Raw genomic sequence first — 21742 nt, 5'->3', positions numbered from 1 at the left:
AGCTTCAGTGATGTTGTATCCCACTTGTGAATTCTGGTGAGACAGGAGAGCCGTGGTCTCGCGGGAGGAAAGATCAGAGACGGACTTGAAACGCGTACAACGCTAATGATCTCTGACGCGCCGCTGTTCGCTATACAGATGCTAACACAGATAGCCTCAACACTTGGAAATATCTTCCGATGGGAAAATGGCTTGACCTAAAACATATAAATATTGCATTCTGATGAGTGTGAAGCATGCGTACGCTGCAGTGGACAGGCTTAGGGTAAGAGAAATGGAAATCAGGAAAGTGAGGTCGGCGGTACGACACCTTAAAAATAGCAATGAGTTTGCAAGTTAACACCGATATCGCTTCAGGAACTTCACTCACATTTTAGCCTGCGAGATGTTCACGTTGACACCAGTCGCTCAAACTGATCAGAGAAGCTCCAACAAGACCGATATAGTCCATTTTAGTGACTGACAGATGGACATTGGCAGCCTAGTGGTTTATTATGGTTAGATGTTGGCAGTTATCCCCCTTTCCTCATTGCCAATCAGTTTATTTTTGGTGTGAAAACGTTCAATGTTGATTTAAAGAAGCTTTAACAGAATTGGCCCTCGCAGCACTTGAATAACTAGTAACATAATCTTCTCTAGCTTCTTTTTAAAAAGCTTTTTAGGCTCATTACCCCCACTTTGGTTGTAGCAGCATGTTGCTGCAAGATGCAGAGGGAACATATATTGCCAAAATATGATATTGTAAACACATAACTACATGTTTCCAAGGTACAATAGGGAAAGCTAAGAGATGAACATCTATGTGGACTGACATAGATTTGATATTTCCCATGGGTTTTCTCTGTCTTTTTAAAATTCTATTTTTGTCCTGCCTACTATATAAGAAGGAGAGCAACTTGGAGTGCGGAGAGCACAAGTGATGTTTGCTAAACTTAAACCGGCAGTAAAATGGCTCCCCTGAACTTAACTAGTTCATTGTTTTGGTTGTTTGCATTTAGTTTGTTCCAGCTGGCACTGCGGAGCATCTTGACTGACTTCACACTTCCGTTAGCATATCGAGAGGCGCGAAATCGACGGACAGCCTTTTTTTTTTTTTTTTTGCAATGCGCCGTTTGCCATAAGACAAAAAAAAATATACAAAACCCATGGGGTGCCGCAAAGTTGTCCTGCGTGAGAGGAGTGGGGGATGGAGGCATCCTGGCAATGTGGAGATCGCTCTCCCTCCAAAACGATGCCGTTTTACCCGACAGGCTTCGATGAACTCCACGTGATTCTGTCTGACAAACACAACCCCCTTGCTGTTTGACTTGTGATGTGCGTGCGTGTATGTGTGTGTGTATGTGTGTGTGTGTGTGTGACTCATGAACTAATTCGTGGGCTGACAAAGAATAGCTGTCTGGATTCGCAGCTTCCTCTGTCTTGTTCAGACACGAGGATTAAGTTGACAGATTTTAACCGTTTGACAGAAATCGAAATGAAGCACGTATCACGAAAATCAGTCCCACTTCGCCCGGCCGCTTGACAGATGTGACTTTTCACATCAAGCTGTTTCACTGCCCCCCCCCCTGCCCACACACCCCTTTCCCAGACCCTACTTTTTTATTTTTGCAATGCAGTGCAGTTTACAATGTATTACTTTGGTTTAAGTGAGCCAAATACTAGCCTTTGTCAGCGTCTTACTCATGTCTTTGTTCCGTGTCATGATACCTGTAGCCGTCAAGGCTTGTTTCCCCGACCCCCCCCCCCCGGCATCATGTTTGCGTTGCTGTGGGAATCAATAAGCTTCAAGAGCTAAGTTCTCTCTCAGCCATCGATTTTCCTTGATCTGCATCTCTGTAATTCAATCTGCTTAATAACAACTGATGATTGTTTCTCCCGTGTTTTAAAAATCCCAGGGTTCGAGTCTCCCACTCCCGATTTGGTTCCCGAAGAGACGAATCTATGTATTGACGCCTTTTGTATTTTTTTTTTCCCCTGACCTTTACAGGAGCGCGCAAAACGCGTGTGACTTTTTTTTTTTTTTACGGTTGAACGGCGGCAAAACGACACGCCGTCGCGCACGCTATCACAAACAACCTCTCCGCGCGACAGCTATCGCTGTCTGCAGTCTTTTAACTGCCAAGTCAAATGGGCTACCGAATGCTCTTCACTCTGCCTGGCGTGACATGACCTTTAGAGATTTTTATTGCATTTATAGAGGATAAAAACCACCAGTCCGTGACTGCCGAAGAGTAGTTGGCCATTCAGTACAGACCGTAGATCAGTCAATAACTAATGGGAACAAAGGTTGCGGTGTTTATTAATGAACTGCAGTATATCAGGTCTAAATTGAACAGAGGCCCGGGATAAGTGATGCTGGCCGGCACATCGCAGGCTTTTCTTCTCTGGGTCTTTATGTTAAAATAAGTAAATCCGCTGCTGGCTCCGTCTTTAAGCTCCTGACGCTCCAAGCCGACGCCCGACCGACACATAAGCTCTCGTCAACGGGTGTGTCTGGTTGATGGGGAAATAGGCGAGCAAGACAAAAAAAAAAATCATAAATAACCCTTCTCATTAGCTGATAGTTTTTAGATGATAGTGGTTTCTCTGGTCTCCTCCTATAGTAACATTTGCAGTAAGTTCATTGGAGACCCGCTGTCTCTACTACGCTCTTGCTTTAATATCTCTCCGTCCTCCGATCTGGAGGTCTCTCTTTCACATCAACCGGTCGAGACAGAAGGCCGCCCACATTGCGCTGGGATCTGTCCAAGACAGTTTCCCAACCGTTGTCATGAAGTGCTTGCTCATGGTGGGATTTTGGGTCCAGAGCTACGTGGAAGGTGTCTTGTAAAACGAATGAATGAATGTCGAGATGACGAGGAATGACGTCACAAAGGAACAAATGAATGGATGTCTTTGAATCAGAAGGGGAAGTGGACCACCTTTCAGCATGTATTTTTGGGGGTGTTAGCTTCATAGCATAGCATCACACCATATGAGTTGAAATGAGACCATTTAATCTCATTCCCATTGCATCGCCCAGAGTATTCAGATTACCACTCTGCCATAAAAAACAAAAACAAAAAAAAAAAACGCCATTAAATAATAAGGAATTAATAAAACTTATATTAGATCCCTGTGGAGGTCCATATGGACCAGGGACTCCTGCTTCTGCCATTTTGTGGGTAATATAATTAAAAGTACTGACTGGCTGGTTATACATAAACCTTAACATTGTGTTTTTGTTCCAAAAGCATTGAGCGGATCCCCGATGGGACACGTCAGGAAAAAAAAAAAGAACAATTGAATTTTCTTTTTTGTCTTTGCTCAAGGAAAGAGAAAGTTCACACAGGGGCTTCTTGATTCCTCCGAGCCGGAGCAGAGATCGTTGCATAATTTGACAGTGGAATAAATAAGTCATGCTCTCGAATAGAAAAGCTTGCCCTTCAATGAAGATACAGAAATGATGACCGTGAGAAGGGAACCGCTCGGGCGCATGGATGCCAGACATCGCTGCTACGAAAGAGTCTCATGATATTGAAGAAATCATCGAAATGCTTCAAGTGGGAACACTTACGTTGCTGATTTAATTAATTGAGAAATCACTGATTTGGATAATGGAATTGAACCGTATGATTGAAATGAAAAAATGTCCCGAGGCGTGTTTTCTGGGGATAAATGAGTATGGTCACTTCTGGGAAATATTCAGGCCCGGGTTTTGTGTTTACTAGCTTCTCCGCCGGGTGTTACGTTTGAATTTCGAACGGCGGGTTCCTCATCAGCGGACGACACAATGCCCTCGATGTCGGCTCCGGGTTCATTTCAGGTCGGTCCCCGCGCTAAAGAGGCTTTAGCTAGCTGTGCCGGATAAACTCTTACGTAACACACAGCCGCGGCTCAGGAGCTGACGATTCATCGGCAGCAAGCTAATATTGACTAACGGAGGTTCAAATTTGAACATGACAACCTACGTATGTGTGTATGTGTGTGTGTGAATGTGTGTTTCATTCATTTTTTTAGTGCAAATGTAGAGGATCCACTTCAGTGCAAATCTCTGCAAACACAAGTTTTATTGCTTCAATTTTTTTTTTCCCCCAAGCTCCCAAGTATCTGTGCGTGATTAAACCCGAAGCAGTCGTCGCTCTTTTAATTATGTTTGATGTAACCGTGCTTAAGGTTATTTTATCTCCGTTACACGCACGCCCTTTTCCCTGCCAGGTCACCGAACAAGTCTCTCGAGAGGTTATTGATTGATGCCTTTTCTAGACACCTCTTCCGTCCGCTCCGCTTTTATCTCCACGGCGAGGCGGAAGGGGACGGCAGGGAGGGTCCGTCCGCCACATGCGACTCGGACGAATCTCTCCTTTCGATCACTGACCGCACACCGCCGCTGCAACATCTTAGCATTAGCATCCGACTCTCTTCCGATAGTGTCTGAAGTTGGCGGCAGACCGGCTAAAGAGAAAGTGTCCTCTGCGGGGATGGTGATCGCCTTATCAATATTTTAAGGGCGGCATAAGTAATTTATAGGTTGGGTGACACAATGACTCTCGCAGAGAGGGTCCTTGCCACCGTGGTCTCCTCAGACTTCAGGGGGATTTGAGTGGGAATGCTCATAAATAATGTGAGTGCAGTGTGCTCGTGTGTTTTTGGGGGGAAGGTCAGGAGGCTCGAGGCATTGATCAGAGTGTGTGCGTGTGTGTGTGTGTGTGTGTCTGTGCGTGGTAAATTGTCTTACAAGCTACATCATCCAATAGTTCCCCCTTCTCTTTTCTATCCTGTAAGCCGCTCCACCCCAACCCCCAACCACAACCATCTCTCTCCCTCTCTCTCTCTCTGCGTCTCCAGCAGGCTTATCTCGACTGCCCGTTCAATCTTGCGAGAAGCGGCAGAAAGAGACATCTGCTCACCCAGAGAATGCCCTAATTATTCATGACCATTTAACCATTCAGGATTCGGTCCGTGCGACATATGTGGCATTTCTCATAAAGGAAAAAAAAAAAAAAACAAACAAAAAAAAAAAAACAAGCACGCCGGCCAACACTTGTTAATGGCACTTTCATTGCTGTTGTTTTGTATCTTTTCGCTTTATCAGCTGGCCGCACAACACGGCGCGAGATAATTACGTTCCACTTTTGGTGGCGGTCCAAGAACATTTTTTCCACCATGTTTGTTCAAAGCAAGAGCAACATGACATGAAACAGTGTGTGACCTTCCCCCCCCCGCCGCCGCCGCCGCCGCTGCCGCCACCGCTGCCAACACCCCCACCCCCAACCACATCAGGTATTCGGTGGATTTTGTTTTCCTTTTCCTCGCAATTCAGATGGGATTGGCATGTTTGCTCTAAAACCTGTTCGGGAGCGAGGATCTCCTGTTTTCAGGGAGCGACGATATATTACGGAACGCATGGAGAAATCGCCCTACGTTTTACGTTTAAAGTTTGCCAGTTTTCAGACCCAACTGTCTGCCTTCCTTCTCTCCCTCCTTTCCCAGTCATCTTTTTGCCCTCATCCACCCCCCACCCCATAACAAGCCCACCCCCTGGTAGCTGTGGCCACTTAAATCAGCCTGGCCGGCATCATCTGTTCCCAGCTGTTTACCTTTAGCCAAACAAAGGAGTCTGCCTTTTTGTTGTCGCTGGGGTGGAGTGCTGCGTCGGCTGAGGGCTGTTATTCAACAGCCCATGCCGCTATCAGCGACCCCCCCCCCCCACACACACACACACACATACACACCACCGACCCCCCGCCCTCTCTGAAAGGCCAATTCAACACGGAGAATCAATGGAAGAGGAGACAAGGATGGTGGATGTCAATGTGGGGGTTGTTGAGCACTTTAGAAACCATAAGCAATCCCTCTCCTCAAAAGGAGCCCAGCCAGACAGGGGGCACAAAAGAGGAAGATCACAAGAGAACGTGAAAGGCAAATAAATAGTTTCGTAACCCCCCCCCCCCTCCACACACACACACACACACACACACGCATCCTCCCCCTGCTCTCAGATCAGGTGAATGCAGGAGCTGTTCTCCTGGGGGGGGGGGGGGGGGGCTCGACTGGGGGCTCGGTTCTTCTCCGGTGGATGCTATGTGAGCGGCGGCGGCGGCGGCGGGAGCGGCGAGGTCTCGTTTGCATCTGCAAATGAGACAGAACCCGGCTGGCCTGTGTCACCTTGGCAACAGGCCATCAGCACCTCCCTCTCCACTATATTAGCAGCCACGGTTGTCTGTCTGCTTGTCAGTCTGCACCCTGCCTCCCTCCATCTCTCCGCGACACGTCTCACAACAGCAGAGGTAGCCATATCCATCTACCTGACTACACCCGAAGGATTAAGCAGCTCCCTAAATCTTTCATTGACGCTATTGAATAGATATAAAGAAAGAATAAAAAGCGCTATAAAAGATGGATGCCCGAGGCTTTTGTGAGTGTCCCAGTGAATCTGACTCAAAGCAAAGGAGCTGGCAGCGGCGACATGCTGCCGTCATGAAATTTACATGGCGGTTCCCATGCCAAGCCATGAGAAGCAGGCGGCGGCCATCGTCCGCAGGGTGTTTTTTTTTTTCTTTGCGTCACATGTTCGAGCGCCAGCGTGACACCGTGAGGAAGACCGCTTCGCCACTAAAAAGAACGACGAAACAAGATTCGGCTCGCTCGATCCTGCATATGCAATAATACGCGCCTTTTTGCAGACGCCGGCTAGCATTTGTAGATTTTAGAGATGCCGCGCCTCGTGTTATAATGAGCTGGGACATTTTGGCACCAAGAAAACCAAAACCTCTCTTAGTAAAGAATAATGAATTGGCCATTCGACAGGAGATGATTTGCTTAAACACAGCATTTTAACAGAAAAGGCAACAAAATGCTCCATCTAAGCCGGCCCATTATCTACAGCATAGGGCTTTTGTTTTGCTTTTTCTGTTGTTTTTTGTTTATTTTGGGGCGGGGGGGAGGGGGAGGGGGTCATTTGTCAGTGCCTCAAATTGTTCTCCTTTCCGCCTGCGACTCTCTTCTGTATCTGCGAGCAACCAAACAAGGCCAAATCTATATTTGTCATATTAGCAGCGCCAGCACTCGCCACAACTCTTCTTTCTTTCCTCCTTCCTTTTCTTTACCTCATTAGGCCGCGGCCCGTCCCCACCCCCACCCGACTCTCCCGTGCCCCCCCACCACCACCAACCACCCACCCCCAGCCCCCTTATAATATGCTACACACATCCTGTTTACTCTCAAGACAACTGGAGGTGAAGAGAAACAGCTATTTGGTTTGGGTTGGGCTTCTGAAAATCCCCCCAGGACATTTGCCACAAAGTAGTCGCTGTTTATAGATGCTGTGAAATCACATTTTATGAACTGGGATTATTCTTTCCCCGACCGTTCATTCTATTATTATTAGTGGCGGAAGTGTTATACATTATTAATAGCGTGTGCACAATGTGAGTAATTTTATGTACCAGGTATATTAGATGTCAAGGCCCGAGACAAACTAGGAGTGCTGATCATGTCGGACACATGCAGCGTCAGACGCCGCCGGCCCACCCGTCCAGTTGATGATTCCCGTGGACCGGATCCAAGCAGTTCGCGCTGAAAGCAATTAACTTCAGCTGATGAGGTTCAGCCCGAAAAGGAATTCACAGAAAAAAACTGGCATCATCATGTGCAAGCCATTCAAAAAGTTCACTCAAAACAGTGTACATTCAACATTAAATATTTTATTTTATTTTATTTTATTTTATTTTATTTTATTTTATTTTATTTTATTTTATTTTATTTTATTTTATTTTATTTTATATAAATTCCCCAACGCCAACATTCACATGTCCTTATCATAAATGATAGGGTCCATTGTACAAAACTAATTTAAACCCCTTGCAACCTTGAGTCCTCATATGAGGACATTACATTCCCCCTTTCAACTTACCCTTCATTATACCAAACATGGTGTGCAAATACAGATAGATAGATAGATAGATAGATAGATAGATAGATAGATAGATAGATAGATAGATAGATAGATAGATAGATAGATAGATAGATAGATAGATAGATAGATAGATAGATAGATAGAATCGTCGAGGTCTCCCGATCTCACAGAGATGGGAAGACATTAAAAATGTATGACATATGCCGGGGCTTCAAGATGTTAAAGAGAGTTTATTTTCAATTCAGTAACGTATTGAGCTGTACAGAGGCTGAGAAAACGGTTGCGTTTCCCGGCACACGGGTTACATCATTTTTTTAATTATTTCATTTGTCACCAGATGCCCCAGGATTCCTTCTTCAACAATGCAACGCTGATATTTTAATGATAATTTGCCCGCGGCGTGAGATCTTTCCACCTTTTGACCTCTTCTCCTATGAGCGCAACACGCTCATGTTTGACTTAGCGGCCAGTGTTAACCGTAGCCCCGGTGTCGTGGCCACAGGCTGTGTAACTCAATCATGTCCGATGCGATCGGGCAACACTGATGAATGTCCACTTTGTTTGCGCAGCACATTTAACCCCACACCCGGCACCCCCTCCTCCCCCACAGGGTCGAGTGTGACCGAGGCTAAATCTAATTTTTTAACAGCCACTCGGCTCCCGGCTCGGAAAAAAAAACGCTATTAACGCCCGGTAATGGTGGATTCGGGTCCCTTGTGTGCACAGTGGCAAATATGAATCCTTTTGTTTGGTGTAATTCAGACACAGGGATCGGTCCTCCCACACGTGTGACCTATTTTTTTTTCTCCTTTTTTTTTTTTTTTTTCAGACATCCTGTAGGCAATGAGCCACACCTCCGGCTGCCTTGTCTGATTTTTCTTCACAGGTCACAGCACTTTTTATGGATCCTGTGGAATAAAGCGGCTCCGGCGCTCATTGAATCATTATCGTTGTGGTGTGATCTCCTTTTGTCATAGAGGTGAACTGGATATGGATGGCTGCCGAGAGAGTGAAGCCAGAGTGTCAGTTGTCCCCCCTTTTTTGATACGATGTCATTTTATCACGGACCTTGTTATCCACGGCCTCCCGGTGCGGTTCCCATTTCTCGGATTGTAACATTTTGTTGTGTAACAATCATTAATTTAGATTTGCATCCCTGTGGCTTGGAGATATAAGTTGAAGGCCCAGTAAGGGGGGTTGGGATGGGGGTGAGCGGTTGTGGCTGTTCCTTATATATGCTAATTAAATCAATTAAGCCATGTAAATAATGCAAACGACCTGTGATAACATGTCAGACAAAAACAAATGCATATGGATGTGGCAGCGTGACTGCAGTCACAAAGCCATTAACCCTTCACAGGCCTGTATTTACAAATCAGTTTAAACAGATGAACAGTTAAAGCGGTAATTTGTTTACTGATGCCAGGTCAGAGAGTGAAAAAGAACAGGAACGGCTTTTACTCGGAAAAGACCGTGACGGTTAAAGACGTGACTGGGAAGGAGGAATAATGGTGCGTATTTGTGTATGTATCTGTTAAGAATATTTTTACTGTTGCATTTCTCATTGTGATACGGGGATTATATTGTTTGTTTTGTTTTTGTTTTGCTTTTTTTTAATCAGCCCGAAGCACCATTCTATTTGATAGCCACTCTTCTGAAAGATAGATGGTTTCACTTTCTGGCTGATTGAATATATCTTAAAGGTGCACCTCAGGGATCCGCTTTCGGTCTGCTGTTGTTTTCTGTCTACATTATTAATCTAGGTCACAATGCAAAATGCGCCACTTCTTAATTTTCCCTTGCATGATTCAGTGATTTTTTTTTTGTCTTTGCTCTGTCCTCCAGCTCTCGTCAAACCACAGGATGCTTTTAATATAACGCAGCGTCAGCTTTTCGCAGCTTAAGCTGATTTTTAAATGCTAATGAAATGAAAGCAATGCATTTTTGGAACATCGAAGTCAGGCCTGAGAGAATTGAGGAAATTATCAGTGTGCTAGGGGAAAAAAAAAAGTTTGGCTCAATGAAAAGCCATTTTTCAATACCTCAGGATGAAAGATCTCTTTAAAAACTAAGAATGGTTGTTTTTTTTTTAAGGTGAAATAGAAACGGGTTGCTGCTGAGCAAACCACAAATTATATATTTTTTTGATTCGGTTTTATTTTTCACATGCACGGGATTTTGCACCGGTCCGTCTATCCACGTGGCAGAGCAATGAGATTGATTGGAAATTGCAAAGCTCCCACTCAGGATTGCGCTTTTTAGCACCGTAACCAACTGGGGAATTGCTGAGTACTCATTGGCTCAGTCAAGAGCACTTATTCATTTATAACCCCACCGGCCCCCCTCACACATTTTCACATTGATTGCACAAAGGTATGATGGCAGCTTTTAATGTTTGCACTACAATGTTTTATTGTACACCATCGGGTGAGAAGCCTATGGTTATCCTCTTAGAACCTCTGGAATAGAAGAAAATAAACCCTACGTGAACGATTATTGAAATTAGTAGTTGGTGTTTGTTTTTCGGTTCTGTTATTCCTGACGGAGTCCCAGCTGAGAAAAAAAAGCTATTTAATCCGAAGTGAGAATCTATGTAAAATGATCCAGCGGAGTTCCGTGTGCCGGGATAATTGATGTATCGTAAAAGATGCATTGAATTGAAGATTGCAATGTGATTTCCATTTAGACGTTTATCAATGAAAATAATGAAAATATAACTATGATCATTAAATCCCAACATCTGCGTGGCAAGTCGGTTGAGGGTTAAAAACATGCTATAACATTGTTTCGCTGCAGTTTATCAATGATTCACAGCACTGGTAGGGGACAGTAGTCGTGGCGATTCGGTGGCAAGGGTCGTGGCGAGTCGCCGTGGAAATCTGCCGGCGTGCGGTGGGAACGGACCCGATGCGACATCAGTCGTAGTCAATAAGAACGCCGATGTGTGCCGATTAGCGACTCCACTGTAAATGTAAGCTGCCAACATGGAAAAGAGGAGGTGGGACGCGGAAAGTAGCGTCAGACAGGAATTCGCTGGAATATCAAAACGATGATGATGATTTGCGACGGCGGGAAAGGGGACCCCTTAGCCGAACTGGACTACACTGCCGAAAGAAGGAGCAGCGCTGGTATCCAGCTATTTGTCAGCCATGTTTTTTTACATGCACACATAGTTGTCAAATTTAAGTCTGTCCCCATGAAGAAATCAGCCAGAATCAGTGGGTTGGTATGAATGGCGTGCAGTCAATCCCCGGCTTTAGCTGTGTTTTGGGTGTTAATGCAAGGAGGGGCGTTTTTTTTTTTTTTTTTTTTTTTTCTTTTCTGGTATAATTCAGATCCAGGACTGTCCTTGGAAGACTGCAGCGAGCTGGAATGACAATAACAAAGTAATGTGCGGCGATAAGGAGTGGCGAAGAAGCGAAAGCCTGAAGGTCAGTCCCGGTTTGCGCTGCGAGCTCCCAGAGCGAGGATTCTGCTGACATCCGCCGTCTTTGTTCTGCGTAATTGGCTAAAAGAGCAACTATATTTACACCCACGGCCCCCCTACTACCCCCCACCCCCGAAGAACATTAATTACAGTCTGATGGAGAGGGGGAAAAAAAATAATTCACTAGTAGCCGCACGTGAGAATGACTATCAAGGTTGGTCTGTAGGAAATCTGACCGCCGCAATGTCCCGAATGACCGCGGTCGTCATCTCTACAAGACATTTACAAGGAAATCTGCCCCGCCCCCGCCCGGCCCGCTTCTCCAGTGCAGATTTCCTTTGACAATTTCAATTTCCCTGGCAATCCCCCAGAATGAATTCCGTTTGGTGGTGGATTACACGGGGATGAAATCAGCAATACTGAGCCGCAGTGGCAAAGGAAGGACGGACGCTCATGGAAAAAAAAGAAAAAGGACAAAAAAAAAAAAAAAAAAGTTGTGCTTCTTCTCTGACACAACATGACCTCTGGCTATGTTGCATCATGAGCTGCGCGGCGTCTGCCGGAGACAAATACCCCTCCGCCTGGTTTTGCTCCCACAGCCAGGAAGTGTGTATTACATATAATTACACATGTCTGATATTTTGCACTGCCTGTTGTATGAAACACGTGCCTGCGTTTACATTTTCGTGGCACAGGAAGTGGGTTTCAGGCAGCAATGCAAACGACAAAAAACGTGAGAGGAAATCGCATTTAAGATGTATCACTTTTGAAATATTTATTTTTAATACTGCACACAGATATATTTACACGCACACAATCTGTGTGTTGGTGTTTATGTTTGAGTATTATATAAGGGACTCTTCCCCATACCTTCCTGGGTTTGTGTAGCCGTACGTTCGTTTTAAAGTATCAGAAATATTTGAAGACGCTCGTAGATTTTGCGTGTTTTCTAAAAAAGAATCACAGCAGCCCGAAGCGGTAGACAGAATATTTCCCAACTCTGAATCTTGCCCTTATGTTCGAAAAGGGCTTCTTTTTTGTTGTCTAATCCAAATCACACACAGGACGCGGGATGTGAACGCCGGTGTCAAAGCCCCTGCAGTTTTTGCACGCCCACGTTTTTCACCCCCGAGCGCGAGTCCTCCCGTGATCCGATTCAATCAAAGGCACGAGTCGGACGGCTATTTCCGGTTTTTCGGCGGCGTCCAAGTGCGTTTCTTTTCGGGGCCCAACGCGGAAGTTTTGAAAGAAAATGAAACAAAAAGATCGTTCTCTCATAGTTTATTGAGGGGTGGGGTTTTGAGGACCAAGTTCGCCGGAGATTCAGACAAACACTGGATGGAGCAAAGACAACAACCGTTGCCGTCATTAGCGGGATAACAATTTTGTATTTGTTTAAATAGTTTCACAGGTTGATTCGCGGCTTGATCCCAAACCCTGCTGCGCATCGCTGTGTTTACGTGATCGGTCTTTGCGATGTTATTGAAGTCGATATGCGGGGGGTTGTTGACATCTCCTGACCTCGAATCGCCCCACATTTGACCCGGAGTCCTCGCACGAGGACGTAACATTCCAACGCGGTCCTCTTCAGTTTGTATTTTGTACACTTACATGCGCCGCCTTTATTTGACTTGTGCTTCAAAATGGACTCCTTGGTGCTCGCATAAAGCGTCGATGATCCACGAGAGCACTGCTGCTTTCTATTTATGCGTTAACCTCTCGTGTCCTCATATGAAAACATTGCTCTTCCTTTTCCTTTTAAGTCAAGTCAAGTGAGATTTTATTTACACAGCGGCAAATCGCAGCACTCTTTTCTCAGGACACTTTTCACAGAGAGCAGGTGCTGACCAAACACTTTGAAATGACTGACAGAAACACAAAATTCCCCCATGAGTAATTCACAGTAGTGAGAACAAATTGCCTTTACTTTACTTTACTTCCTCTTCACCTTTCGACTTTTCCCTTCAGGGGTCGCCACAGCGAATCAACCCTCTCCATCTAACCCTATTCTCTGTATCCTCCTCTCTCACACCAACTTCCTTCATATCTTCTCTCACTACGTCCATAAATCTTCTCTTTGGTCTTCCTCTAGACCTCCTGCCTGGCAGCTCCAAACCCAGCATCCGTCTACTGATATATTCACTATCCCTCCTCTGTACATGACCCAACCATCTCAGTCTGGCTTCTCTGACCTTCTCTCCAAAACATCAAACATTTGCTGTTCCTGCGATAGACTCATTCCTGGTCCTATCCATCCTGGTCACTCCCAAAGAGAACCTTAGCATCTTCATCTTTGTGACCTCTAGCTCTGCCTCCTGTCTTTCGTCATTGTAACTGGTTCGAGTCCATACAGCATCGCTGGTCTCACCACTGTCTTGTACACCTTTCCTTTCCCTCTGGCCGATAGTCTTCTATCTCTTCGTACCCCTGACACTTTTCTTCACCCATTCCATTCTGCTTGAACCCGTCTTTTCACCTTTTTTCCACACTCTCAGTTGCTCTGGACTGTTGACCCCAAGTACCTGAAATCCTCCGGCTTCTTGATCTCCACTCCCTGTAGCCTCAACGTTCCACCCGAGTTCCTCTCATTCACACAGATGTACTCTGTCTTTCCGCGACTAACTTTCATTCCTCTCCTTTCCAGAGCATACCTCCACCTCTCAAGATTTTCCTCAACCTGTTCTCTGCTCTCAGTACAGATCACAATGTCATCTGCAAACATCATGGTCCATGGAGATTCCTGTCTAACCTCATCTGTCAGCCTGTCCATCAGCACTGCAAACAAGAAGGGGCTCAGGGCTGATCCCTGATGAAGCCCCACTTCCACCTTGAACTTCTCTGTTACCCCTACAGCACACCGCAGCACTGTCTCACAGCCAGCATACATGTCCTGCGCCAGTCTAACATACTTCTCTGCCACTCCAGATTTCAGCGCTCCCCTTCACCTTATTCTACTTAATAAACTATATTATCCTGTGAGGGCCAATTTCTTTTGCGTCCAGCTGGGGAACAAAAAAAAAAAACAGGCACAGAGACAACAACAACCACACAACACATACTACGAAATGCAGCAGAAAAAGAAGGCGCATGTCACATTAAATTTTTCCAGTGCAGTAACCTTGGATGGATCCCATCTCAAATTTTGAAAGAGAAAGAGAGAGAGCGCAAGAGAAGGACACAGAGATAGAAAACAAGAGTGTGATATCAATGGGAGTGGGGTGGGGGAGGACATTATGACATGCTTATAGTTACAGTAGCACTAACAGTTACATGATAATAACTGATATGATACAATAATAGCTTTAATATTCATAAAAGAAAAAACAATGGTGGACACCTGGTGGACACTAGATCAAGCCACCCCCCCAGGAACCTGCCTGTTAATGATGTAGTTAAAAAAAAAAACACACACGTCATCGGCTTTTATTTATCCTTTGTAACTATTATCAAAGTGGCAACTTTTAAAGAAAGTGCCATGTTTGACATGTATTCAATAGCTACAATGCTGTTAGTGAGATGAAACACCCATTTTGTGGCCAGGAAGACTTGATGGTGGGGAGGAGGTAAGTTGTTTGGACACTTTAATGGTATTGTGAAATTATTACACAATAAAATAGAAATTGTCCTCCCACGAAGACACAAAAGCAATGATTAGGTTTCGAACTTGTCCGGATCCCGTTGATCCTGAGAAGCCAGGAGATGTAATAAACTGTGCAGCGGACAGAAGCTGGTGTACCAGAAGGCTGATAAATGTCACAGATTAATCTCTTCATGAACCAGAGTTGCTCCCCCACCGTTCACATCCTCAGACGTCGGTTGGCTTCCAAGAAAACCTACAAAGGGTGACTGAAACTGAAAGTCGCCCAAAGACTAGCCCCCACCCCCCATGTGTGAGCGGCGCTCGAAACGACGCCGCAAAAACAAAAGACAACTTTGTTGTGAAAAACTAACACGTAAAAAGTGATTCCGTCTAGTCGCAGGGCTACATATTTATTCATAAGTCAACCCTCCGAACACCAACGAGCTGCAAATAATTATTTGGATTGGCTTCTCCCTTTAGCTCATCAATGGTAGCGAATAACTATTTTGACCTTCTAAACATCAAATAATAATTAGAAAGGCGAAATCCCTGCACGGCACATTCGGCAAAATGTTACAGTGATGAAAAGGACTTTAGTGTCTGTCCTTTAACTCTGGCTTGTGTCCCTGTGCAGAAAGATATTAATTTTGCACAAACAATAATCAGCCATGCTCTGAGAGGCTGATTATTGTTTGTGGAAGGAACTGCAGCTTTCGCTGCTATCGAAAATGCATGTCGGATACTTTGTTAACCATTTCCTGTTATTGTCTGTCAGAGGAACTGAATGGCCAGTGCCACCGCAGCAGTTCAATGACAGACTTTCAATTTCCCCCTTAGTGTCTGCCCGTTGTAACCGATAGCCGCCGACATCCTGACCAGTCGGGAAACAAAACATCGAGGGCCTCGGTGAAGAAGCGAGTAAACAAAAATGTCATCGTCCTCGATGATTTATCGCGTGCACCTGGAAACGGGAATCTCGGGTTATCCATTGAAGGCCGACGGCCGCCATCATGCTTCATTTTTCTTTTTCTATTGTGTCTCTACAGAGGATCCTTCAGACTTTATTTCCAAACACTATTTGAGGAAGTCAAGTGCCGCGCTGAAATACATCACTTGACCAGGGAGCGAAAAAATACAGCAAGGCAGCGATGATAAAAGTCGGCGGGGATGTGAGGAATCCGGATCATAAAGCGGTATTTTATTCCGATGCCTCACGTCGGCGCGATGATGAAATACTTCAAAGGGCGGCGAGCAATAGAACAGATTGGTGGATGTGACAACATTGTGGATGCGGCGGGACACCTGTGAATCGTAAATGTGACTTAAAAAGAACCTCGCGAAGGTAAAATCTCAGACGGGGGTGTTCAAAAATCTAATATGTAAAAATGATTGACGACGCGCGGAGACCCTCGGTTCCGCGCTTTACGGCCCGTCTGCTGCGGAAAACGATGTAGCTCGGATGTTTTGGAAATTATTTCCGAGGCTGTGGACGCGTATAATTATAGCAGGGCAGGGGGACGAGAGCGCGCATCGGCGATAAATCACATTCCACGGGCTTTTTGCGACGTCTCGTCTGAGGTTTTCGGCGTCTAATTACATCACGGTGTGATTTGCACGAGTCGACGGTGACCGGTGTTGCCTTGTTATTTGGAGAATCCGAGAGCGGTGATGCAACCAAGCAGCAACTGTTCCTCCTCCCCACCACCACCACCACCACCACCCCATCAACTCCCACAGTGCACGTTTTCGTGCATGTCCTCTTTACTTGCCGGGAAATCAACGTTGCTTTCTGTTCTTTTCTTTCGGGCTCGTAATCCATTCAAATCAAACGTACCAGCAAAAAGACGCCAATCGCGTTCTTCTTTTTTTTTTTTTCCTTCCGAACGCAACGTCTGGCGTTGTGTAACCCGATCGCAGATTGAAGGAGACATTTTTCTTTTTTAAACTGATGGAGGGACCAATTGTGAGCATAGAGGAAGAAGAAAAACAGGAGGAGGAAGAGGAGGAGGGAGTTAGCTGATGTAATTGAGATAGGACGAGATGGTATCAGCGCTGGGGTTGCCATGAATAAACACAGGGAGGGCACCGAGGACAATTGAGTGTGTGAAGGAGAAAAAAAGGCCAGCCCCATGCATGCGCGTGCATGTGTGTGCTTCTGTGGACGCTTTCTCACATGCCTTTGAGCATGAGTGTACTTTGCATTGCCGTGTGTGTGTGTGTGTGTGTTGGTGAGGATCATTGTTGTCATGGGGGGAGGGGTTGAATTCCCTATAAGCCATAGAACTGACTGACTGTTTCCCCTCCGGTGGAGTTCTGCACGAAATGAAGACCTTGCTCGCGGAGAATACCCAGGGGAACATCACCTACACCAAACCCCATCACACACACACACACACACACACACACTTAGAGCCAACACCATCCTCTCTTTGTCTCACCCACTCATCTCTCTGCCAAATATATTTTCTCCGTGCCCGTCAACAAGCAGACAACAATTTAAACTGACAGCTGAAGGCAGTCGTTATTTCCAGAAAAAAAACAAATAAAAATAAAATACACAAACAACATTTCAAGAACAGATGCCAATCACTGACTGTTTTCTTGAGGAGATACCGTTTCAAAGTTTGCTTTGTTTTTTCTGGATTGCGAAGCCGACAAAAATGTGCGCGCGGATACATCTGGTCTTGACGAGGCCCGGGGCAGGCTGGGTGTGTCCAAACTGCCAGGCTTGTGCAGTTTACATTTGGTGACTGCCCACCCCCATTTCCCCGCATGATAAGAAAATGTAAAGTCCTTTTGAAACTAACATCGCACGCTGGATGTTACTCCTTTTTTGGATGTTTGGAAGAATTACCTCAAGGGGTTGCATTATATGCTGTAATGAATACATACATTTTAGTAGTAACAACATAATAAGCTGTGCGAATCCCAGTTTGGTACAGGACACTTTACAAGACTTTAAGTACAACCGAATGAGAGTGTGCAGAAAAAAAATTGACATTTGCTTGGTGAAATGACACGCGTGTGAGAAGTTCAGCTTACGCTATGTCGTCCGACCTGTATTTATCTCAGGTGTACGATATAAATAGTTGTTGTGGTTGGTTTTCAAACAACGAAACTACGCAGTCTTAAATATCCAGAAGAATATGAACAATCCAGGCTAGATATTCCATTCGGTCCTGATTTTTAATTTTTTTTTTTTTTTTGGCCATTAGATGTGCGACAAATGGTGTTTTCCTCTTGCGCCATCCGTGAAAAGCCGGCCTCACACATGGTGGCCAACAGCTGACTTTACACATCCTGTCTCCATATGTATTGACGTAATGTGATTCCCCTTGAGCGCGCTCCCCAAGGCTACCTGTCGCTTATCGTCGCTAAGCGTCGTTTTCTACACTAAGTAATTTTCTCCTTTAGCTTCGCAGATCGCAGGGCCGCGACTCGCCAATTAGCGTGCATCATTCCTAAGCTAACAGGTGGAAAATATCCTCTTGAGTAGGTGACACTTGAAAAAACTGAGGAAATGAGTATATCGAGCAAAAAGTGTGCAATCGCTCTTAAAGCAATAACCTGATATTTCTCCACCGGTGAGACAGCGGGCCGGTGTTTACTGTAAATATGAAGCTACAGCCTCCCAAAATCGAGTCTCCCTTCTCCCCCGCGGTGTCTCCGCAAAAAGAAACGCCGGCAAAATCTCATTTTGAATGGATGGCGAATCGATATCGCTATGTTTTCCAGAAGCTCTTAACATTCACACGGATGCACGGGAGACCCCGGATGTGCCTGCCTCGAACATGAGCGTGTCCTGGCGCGTCTCCCAGGAAGTGGACCCTTGAGAGCCAGGCATTAGGCCCCGCTAGCGCTCGCTGTTTGAGGGGCAGGCCCATTGTTGGGGACAGCTGGGCCTCTTGTTTCTTCCTTTCTCTCTTTGGGTAATGTGCACCCAATATGAGGGGGATTGGGTTTCTGCCACCCACTCCTCCCCAGCCCCCATCTGGAGCCTTGACTGTGGCTGCCTGTTGTCTCCGCCGTTCCTCTGGAGTTTACTTGCACTTGCTGCATTCGAGAAGGCTAACTGCCAAGTTGCCGCGGACACTTACAACCCATGCGTGGTATCGAACAATGCTGCGCATACACAAAAGTAATTAGCCGATTTATTGCAGCGAGGAGCGCGGCAGGATTTAATATCCTTTTTTTTTTTTAAAATGGGTCCCGCCATTCCTAAACGGCCTCTCAAACCGCAAGGCTCATTCTTGTCACCACGTCTCGTTGGAGTCCGGCCTCCTCGTCCCCCAGTTCCTCCGCCCCCTTCCCCTTTTTTCCCACACTTCACCTCCTTCCTCGTCCGCCCGGGGGGAGCGCCGCGATTGGCCGAGTGGAGCCGCCCTCTGAGGATTGTTCTCCGTCTGTCACTGTCCCCGTGGCAGGAGAGTGAAATGGAATAAAGCATCCAAACTGGGCTATTAGAGGCTATTTTCATCCCTGGCCGTCTGTGTCTGTGGGCTCAAGCTCCAAATATAGTCCTGGCACTGATGACGCTAATGAAATAGGCCCCCCTTTTTGCAGTATGCTGGTTTAAATCTACTTATGTAATCTCCTCCTTGCATCACCAGGAGCTGGACCTACCCTCCTCCCCAGGCCAGATTAGACACCGCCTCCCGTCGCTGCTGTCTCGCAAATGTTCAGACCGCAGAGGTCAGGTAAGTAACAAAAAAAAAAAAATAGCAACGGCGCCGGGCCATTTTTGAAGTTGCGCATGTATATCAGGAAAACACGGAGGCGGGGAGGAGGGAGGGAGGACCTGCAGGTGGCGGCCAGGATCCTGTCATTCAACGCAGCCAGGGAGGTGACAAATTCTGTAAACCTCTTTGCGACAGCATACACCCACACAAGAACACACACGCACACACTCATAAACACACATCTACCGTGTATTACATTTCAATTCAATACTGCTCTTATTATGCTTATTACTTGTTGTTTTAATAGACCTATCGCTCTTCCACTGACACCAATTAATAATTGATTTTAAAATAAATGCTATCTGTGAATCCTACACGTACATGTTTTTGGCCGATGTCCGAGGGATGCTGGAAACCAGGGGTGGGCAATTATTTTGGCTGGTGGGCCACATTTCTTATTTCATTTTCAAGCTTGGGCCAACTAGGTATCATGTAAATTGGACAAAATGAAAATTGCAATTTAAATATTACATTTTTTGGCATTTTATTTCGACTTGATGATCATATAAATGTACTGACACTATTTTGTATCTAATCATCCATACAAAATTAAACAAAAGGAAAAAAATAAGGAATTTCTAAATTAATTATCGATTGAATATATTCAAAGAAAATAGTTTGGCGGGCCGGATAAAAAAAGCAAAACGAGCTGGATGTGGCCGTACGATGCTGGTATGCTGTAGAAGAAGTCTAAATGAATAGATTATAGATAAATGAAAACCAAAAAAAAGATGAGAAATTAATACAAGTGAAAAAGTAAGCTAATAAATACACAAATAAATGTTAAAAAAAAAGTGTTCTTGATTTAATACTGAGCAGAAAGCAGTAATGTCATCACCACCCTAAGGACACAAGCGCATTTGTCCGTATGTAAAGGCTGCTGAATTTGAGAGAACAAAACTCCAAGGCTTCTTAAAGGGAGTTTATGAGCAAAAAAAAAAAAAAAAAATCCGGCGGCATTCCTTCAAATTAGCGACGTTTGATTTGGAAGGTTGACTCAAAGATGGCGGCCTTGGTGTTCCGCGCAAATGACACTTTGATGAATAATGCAGTTTTCTCAGTTCACTTTAGCCGCGGGTGCACGTGGCAACAGGCCCCCTCACACTCCGGCGCACGTTGTTCTGAACGAACCTTCCATGGGTCATTGGAGCAGCTGGTGACCGGGAGGGAGAACTTAACCATGCCTCCCTCCTCTGAGGATCAGCTGTCTCTGGCTCCAGCTTTGTCATTCCAAATTGGGCTCTTCACATCAGTCAGCATCAAGCCTTGTTTTTGACATGCAAATGGAGGAGCCGGACCAACGAAGTCCTCGGCGTTGCTCAATAAAACTCGACGCAGGGCCCGCGATGGAGCGTCCGTCTGGACACCGAGGAGTCTCCGCCCTAATGAAGTTATTTATGGATGATACGGGGGAGTCACTGTGTTGTGCAGAGAATATTAAATCCCGCCAGTTGCATTTGGGATTCGACGCGTGTGTGTCGGAAAGCAGTCTGACAGAAATACACAGAACGCCTCGACTCAGCTTTTGCGCGGATATGGAGCAACAATGGGTTGTAATTATGCGGCGGCACCGGAGAAACAATGGCAGCGAAAAGTCAATTAGGATCCATTGTCACGGTGGACGCGAATATTCATGATTCAACAATGTTACATCATTGGGGGAAGGGAATTAAGTTTATTTCTATTCCTTTTTTTTTAAATAAGCTCAAAAACTCATCATATAAATGTCCCAGGTGCCACGCTAAGGCCTTTCCATCCTCAAATCGTTAAAGTTTTTATAATCTGAAGGCAAATCTGAACCCTAACAATTGAGATAGACAATTATTTTGTCTTGAAAGTGCAGCATATCCGCCCTGTTGAACTAACAGTTTTTTTTTCTTTAAAATTACCATAATATTGATAAGTGCTGTCTTCAAACATAATGTTTGAATTGAAAAAAAGATGCCCTCGATGTGGACTTTGGTTTGAAATTGCTGCATTCGAGTAATGCAAACGTCATGTATCTGGAAGTTATAATTTGAGACAAAAAATTTAGACGGGAAAAAAGAAAGATCTTACTCCTTCGATGCGAGGGCCTAAAAACCAAAATGAAGTTCCAG

This window comes from Fistularia commersonii, chromosome 10 (assembly GCF_037954325.1).
Source record: "Fistularia commersonii isolate RoL2024-O1a breed Wild chromosome 10, RoL_Fcom_v1.0, whole genome shotgun sequence".
In the NCBI taxonomy this organism is placed as follows: domain Eukaryota; kingdom Metazoa; phylum Chordata; class Actinopteri; order Syngnathiformes; family Fistulariidae; genus Fistularia; species Fistularia commersonii.
This window is presented reverse-complemented; position numbering follows the sequence as displayed.